The following is a 7,182-nucleotide window of genomic DNA, read 5'->3' as shown; positions in this document are numbered from 1 at the left end:
GTGAGTCTATATCTCTTTAAGGTCTTTGGTCTGCACACATAGACCGGCTGTGTCTGTGTGCGTTGCAACAAAGAGAACAGAATACTTTGTCGTTATATTAGTTGTCTAGATATTCGTTTGTCTCTGGTTGCAACATTAGATAACCTGAGGAGAGACTTTTCCTCCGTCTTATTACATACGTCCATCTGTTGCTGTATGTGATGGCCTTATACTATCATGAGATGGAATATAGTAATTTAATTATAATGAAATAGAAATAATTGTAATAGAATAGAATAGATAAAACGTTTATTGAACGAATAAGCTACCTTGAGCGAACCTCAAAGAGGCTGCTTGACAAGGTACATACACAAAACATGTAAATTATATCAATATACATATTATATCAGTGAACGTTATTTTTGAAGGATTTACTTAACAGTTGAAATAATCATGAAATTTACTAATTAATTATTGGCTTAGCACTCAAAAATCTCAAAAGTGTTATAATGTATAGTCAACCTGAACTTACATACAAAAGATAGAATGGAATGAATTACAACAATACAATACATTGGTAATTAATTTCATTTAGTCCAGGCAATGAATGCTCAAAACACGGTATAGAGGGAAATGTTTGGAAGACAATTTTTAACTCCGCAGCTCTGTTCAGGGTAGTAAGGAGGTAATCATATCAAAAGTCCCCATCCCTACCCACTGTGCTAAGAGGGTGAGGGTGGTTTAAAGGTACCATTTCATGGTTTCTCGCAAATAACTCAAAAAATATAACTAACAAAAACTATGTATCCTAAGGACTCTACTGTCATATATCAAATTGAAGCTTACATAATTTCCTACTAGTTTTTGAGTTTCATGCGAGAAGCCAAGAAATGGTACCTTTAAACCACCCCTACCCCCTTAGCACAGTTGGTGGGGGTGGGGACTTTTGATATGATTATCTCCTCACTACCCTGAACAGGGCTGCGCGGTCAAAAATTGTCTTCCCAACTTTTCCCTTTATACCCTTTCCTTGACTGAACTAATTATGCTACATCTAAAGTGTAATATTATTCAATAGTAGTAATAGTTATAATGTGATTAATAGTACATAATAGTGATTTAAATCAATTAATCTTCTTTCCTTTTCCTTCTTCTTCCTCCTTTTCTACACCTTCTTTTCCTTCTTCTTCTTCTTCTCCTTTCCCAGCTTAGCAGATCCAAATATCCTGAGAGGTGAGTGTGAGCTCAGCCCCCTCGCACAGCCGTGAAAATTCTCATTTTTAAAGAATTCAATTCGAAGGAAGGAAGCCCACGACTAGAGGAATCTTCGAATTGAGATTGAATAAACCTTTCTTTTTGAATGAAATGATGAAGAAAATTTAAAAAATATAAAATCCCAGGCAGAAGACTTGCTTTGCTCGCCTAGAACATGTTCTCTTAGCTGCCATTAATAAGAAGTTCCCATCTCGATTCAAATTTTAAATTGATTTGAAATTTTCAAAATATAATAACCCTCATATTGCAAAAATATCTCTGTTTCTTCTCTTCAGATGAAATGATATTATATTCTTACCGATTAGAAAATGATTCCTATACTTAGAGAATATTATTCTATTTGAGTAGCATATCATATTCATCCAATTAAAGTTACTTTGTGAACTTATCTTCCAAATTCCATAGACATCGTAACAAATCATTAGTTCGACCCATCATGAGTTTGAAAATGTTCTCATTCAAGGACTCTAGTATTCTGCCATTGCTCTGTGTTTTTCAGAACTTTCAAGAACTACAAAGTATTAAATGGGAAGCTTGAGTTTCATATGGGCTACACTGGAAAGGTTGGAGTACTAAAATACGATTCATAGGGGTTCTTGCTTTTCCAGATTTCCAGATTTCGGGTGCACTTATCCAGGTGCGCTGGATATCCAGCAAAGTGACAGGGTCCACAGGGTACTGACTATTCACTACAAAAACAGTATCATACATAGTTACTATGAGAACATGAAAAATGTTAGTTTTGTACTTGTACCAATGAGAAGGTTCGTACTATCCACCCCTACTATATTTGGAAGGTTTATTGAGTAATATCGTGGGCTTACCTCAGTTAAATAAAATTGAATAGGAATGAGAATTTTCATAGAGGCTGAACTTTGAGGGTCTGAACTATCTATGGAGATTCATATTGGCCATTTCTAGAATAAGAGACAGCACTTTAGAATATTTCATAAGGGACAAAAAGCAATGATGGAAAAAGTGAAAAAAGCGAGACGAACGAGTGCTTGACTTCCATGCAAAGTCAAAGAATATTCAAACTCAGATTGAATCGATGTGAATGAATTTCATAGATTACTTGGAACATTGTTCCCTTGGTAGATTGGCGATCGACCTCCAAGATTACACTTTTGTCAAACGTCACATCTTCTGTCCACACGTATAGTCTCATTTTTTGAAAGCTGGCATGATCATGCAAGTTTGTATGTGTGGAGCGGACTTAATTTCAGCCATCCTAGGTTTGAAATCATGATGGATATGCCAAGTCTGGGATCAGACAATCTGGTAAAGTATCACACACACACACACACACACACACACACATTCCATCAATCTAGAAGTTAAATCACGATTGACTGGACTGTCACTGTCAAGTAGTATGAGTTTTTCCACTTCAACGTTTGCTTCTACTCTTCTCCTCAAGTTGAACGAGACTTTAATGAGTGAATAAAAGAAAAATGAATTCTATCTCCCAAAAACACAATACAATTTAAATAAAGAGAAAACATTCTCAGTAATTATTGATGTTGCATGATTTCCAAATTTCCTTCATGCTTTCCTTCAATTGTCATATTAGCTTTCATGGTGGGGGGTGAGGTTAAATTCTCAGTAATTTGAAACAAGTTGGCACTTGTCGAAAGTGTGACGATTGGAAAGAATTGTGTTCCAAGCATTCCCTTGAAAATTGTTCGTGAAATAATATTTCATAGTTACAAAATGAGAATTTCACTCTCCACATTGAAGATGCTATAGCAATGTGAGGAAAACATAGAATAGTGAAATGATACATCGAAGAGAATCTGTTGCTCTAAATTTGTATGATAAACATTCGTTTTTATGATGCATTGTTGGATAGTTATAAGCCCTGAAAGAGCAAAAAATTTGATAAAAAACTGCTATTAGAATATTTGACTCTTCTAAGAGCAAATATCTCGAAAACTGTAAGGATCAACTCACACTTAGGCCTACGCGACTCAGGTCGTAGAGACACTCGACTACAGTCGAGAGCATATGTGTTTCCAAAATGGTGACACTCAGACCAGTCGATTCTAGTCTCCGCGACATCACCATTTGAAAACACAGTCATGCTCTCGACTGTGGTCGAGTTTCTTCTCGACCTGAGTCGCGTAAGTGTGAGTTGAGCCTTACAGTTTTCGAGATATTCGCTCTTATAAGTGTAAAATATTCAAATATCAGTTTTTTATTCTGATCGTATAGTTTTGGAGATATAAAGAACTTTCGTAAACTTCTATCAAACCTCTTTAGTATTGTTTTTTTCAATTCATCCATTGATAAAAACAAGTTTCCAAGCATGTGGGAAGAAGCAAGAGTCACTCCAATCTTCAAAAGCGGCAAATTATTCAGCTACTTATTAAATTACAGGTCAATATCTACTGTAAACTCATTTGCAAGAATCTTCAAAAATATACAAGATAGACATATCTACAATCACTGGACGAGCTTTAGCAAGTTTTTACTTCTGACTCAAGCCCAAAAACGTTGTCCATCTGATTGTTTGTATGTTCTACAATAACTCTCGTAATATTTGATCAATCAGCTTCAAATTGAGAACACATATTCCTCGAACCTTTCCACAGATCAAGCTCCTTGGATAACGAAATTAAATCGTCCTTTTTCAGGATTCAACAATATAACATTGAACGTTTTTATCATTGTCCTTGATTTTTAATCTTATTGAATCCTAAATTCTGGCTTATAATTATATTTCTGAACTCGAAACTTTCCTGACAATGTCATTGAGTGAGTAACAGACGAGACTATTTATCACTAATTATTGTGCTCAAAATGTAGACTATTTATCATTAATTATTGTGCTTAAAATGTAGACTATTTATCACTAATTATTGTGCTTAAAATGTAGACTATTTATCACTAATTATTGTGCTTAAAATGTAGACTATTTATCACTAGTTATTGTGCTCAAAATGTAGACTATTTATCACTAATTATTGTGCTCAAAATGTAGACTATTTATCACTAATTATTGTGGCTCAAAATGTAGACTATTTATCACTAATTATTGTGCTTAAAATGTAGACTATTCATCACTAATTATTGTGCTTAAAATGTAGACTATTTATCACTAATTATTGTGCTTAAAATGTAGACTATTTATCACTAATTATTGTGCTCAAAATGTAGACTATTTATCACTAATTATTGTGCTCAAAATATAGACTATTCATCACTAATTATTGTTCTTAAAATAGTCAGATAAAGTAAATTAATTACTTTATCATAATGCGAGAATCCAAAAAATAATATCTTCAACAACCCCACTCACTCAACACAGTCGGTAGTGGTGTGGACTATTGACTATGTTGACGTCCTCATGACCCTAAACAGAACTGCGAGGAGAAAAATTATCTTGCAAACTTTTCTCTCCATAACCCTTCGTTGTCTGGACTAAGAAGTCAACTTAACAATGTATAATAGTGTACTTACGGGCTGTGACGCCCTCAATAGTGGCCGGGCGTGTTGCAGTCCTTCGTGCCATTGCCGCTTGTGTTGGTGCTCGGTTTCCTGGTCTTACTGCAGATGGTGGTAGATCCACCCTTGGCTGTGATCCCTCATCATGGGCTAGTATTGAAATAACTGAGAGCGTTATCAACACAACGCAGGATAGAGAAATGATTTGCATATTTTTCATTTCTAGCACTTCTGTTCCGCTTGTAAATTGGCTGCAAAAGAAAATAGAGTTGATGTTGTAAGAGTCAAAACTGTGCGAAAAACTGAAACTCATCTTCATCTCTACAAAAGAATAATCTCCGAAGACGTGGAAGTAGAAATAACGTTCCAATGTTATCTTTATCTTCATCGTTAATATTGAGATATTCAGTGGGTATGTTTCAATATATATAATAATAATAATATAATAATAATAATAATAATAATAACTTCATTCTCACAAAAGAAAGCACAATAATTACAGAAAATGTAAAAAAAATGAAATAATATGTTGGCAATAGAAGTAAACCGACCCCCGCAATTTCTCCTGGTTGGCACAGCTGACAAGCGTGTGTGGGCAGCACTGGCGAGCAACAGCTCCAGCTATTTCACAAAATAATTGAAACTGAACTCACATAGACCTGTCAGTCAGTAGTCAATCACCTTTAATACTTTATAACAAATTGAATAGTTCATCATCATAACAACTTTACAGAGAGTGAAGAATGTAGCATTGTATAGAATGTTACATTCTACTGTATACTCGTTGTATTCTATGTAGAATGTAGAATACTCATTTCTATGTAGTTTTCCCAAATTATAAGTTATACAATAAAGAATATTATTTATGATCAAGATAATTCATAGTGACTGAATATATAGGATGTTACAAAGAAGAATTGGATACTGAAAAGAAAATAGGGAAGCTCCAAATGATTTGTGGAAATATCAGCAGGACCTTGGGCAAAAAAGGTAGGAGAGACAAAATTATGAAATCTTATAGATTAATGGCAGCTCCAATCCTCCTCTACGGCAGTGAATCGTGGGTGAAAATAAAACTACTTGAGAGTAGAGTGCAGGCAGCCGAAATGAGATTTCTTCGCAGAACCAAGAGGTGTGATAGAAGAGATCATTATTATCAGGAATGGGGAATGAGGATATCAGAAGTAATTTTAATATCTTCGGTCTGAATGAGAGAGTGGCGCAGTATCGGCATAAATGGAAGAAGCATGTCAAAAGAATGCCTGCTGAGAGGTTTTCTTTAAAAAAATTCAATTATCAGCCTGTAGCCAAGAGAGAGGTTGGCAGACCACGCAAAAGATGGCAATAACATTCATTATCCTCAGAATGGGACATTTGAATATAATATAATTACACATAGTAAGTCGTGAATAGCAGTTGAATGTGAGTGGGAACAGTGTAATACTTGATTATAAGAAGAAGAAGAAGAAGAAGAAGAAGAAGAAGAAGAAGAAGAAGAAGAAGAAGAAGAAGAAGAAGAATCATAGTATAATAATACAAAGTAGATCTAGGAGGAACATTAGCAAATACTGTGATTTATTTTGGTTATGAGTTTTCCGAAAAAATAGACTTTCTCAGGGATCAAAAGTACTTTCAAGTAGCCTACCACCTAGATATCTGGAAACTTGTGAGTGGGAAAAACTTACAAACATTTTTTTCATGTAAGAGAAGTACTGGTACCCTGAACAAAGTTATGACCAAATTTAATTTTTTTTCAAAATTTGAAGGGTTGGTCCAAAGCGATACGCTATAATCTAATAGAAATCTTTGATTGGAGCATTCCGAATAAAGAATAGAACATTAAAAATAATGTGAGATTATGTAGCCTACATGAAGGAAGTTTTACTCATTTCAGGTTGATATAAAGATGTGTTACTTACATCAGGTGAAACTGGATACTATGAGTAGTATAATATCTGACTCTATTATATTATATGGCTGACTATATGAACATATAATAATTATGACTTGAGACAATATTGCACAAGATTCCAAACGATTCGGAATGAATGAAATAAATAATCGAGATCGTAACAACACTATACACTGAGCTTCTGAATGTGAAATGTCTATTCATGGTTTTCGTCCTACCCAATGCATTAATTTTCAGCCTGAGCACGTCAATTTGAAATTAATATTCGAACATCGGCACTCAACTCACAACTTATACTGTTAGTATTACCCATGAATAACACAAACGCTTCCAATTCAACGAATGCTGACAGTTTAAAGTGAATCGAAGTACAAGTGTAGCAGTAGGTTATTGTTCTCTCGCGAATGAACGTTTCATGAGAGATCAACATTTTGCCACGGATTCAATGGGAAATGAACTAGAGTTCAAGTAAGGAAACCTTTGAGAAAAATTAACTTGGGACTGCTCCCTGAAAAATAACTATCTGACTATACTAAAAGTGAAAACTGATGAACGACTACTCACGCAAT

The 7,182-nt window shown here is 34.6% G+C and overlaps 1 long non-coding RNA gene across 1 annotated transcript; it reads right to left on the bottom strand.

Moving 5' to 3' along the window:
* Positions 1 to 260: 260 nt before the first annotated feature.
* On the bottom strand, positions 261 to 6,833 carry LOC120352914. The gene is made up of 3 exons (XR_005572131.1): positions 6,621 to 6,833; positions 4,717 to 4,952; positions 261 to 2,171 (listed from the first exon to the last, which is right to left on the bottom strand). It is a non-coding gene; the product is annotated as an uncharacterized LOC120352914 (long non-coding RNA).
* Positions 6,834 to 7,182: the final 349 nt, after the last annotated feature.

Source organism: Nilaparvata lugens, chromosome 9 (genome assembly GCF_014356525.2).
Source record: "Nilaparvata lugens isolate BPH chromosome 9, ASM1435652v1, whole genome shotgun sequence".
Lineage (NCBI taxonomy): Eukaryota > Metazoa > Arthropoda > Insecta > Hemiptera > Delphacidae > Nilaparvata > Nilaparvata lugens.
This window is presented reverse-complemented; position numbering and strand designations above follow the sequence as displayed.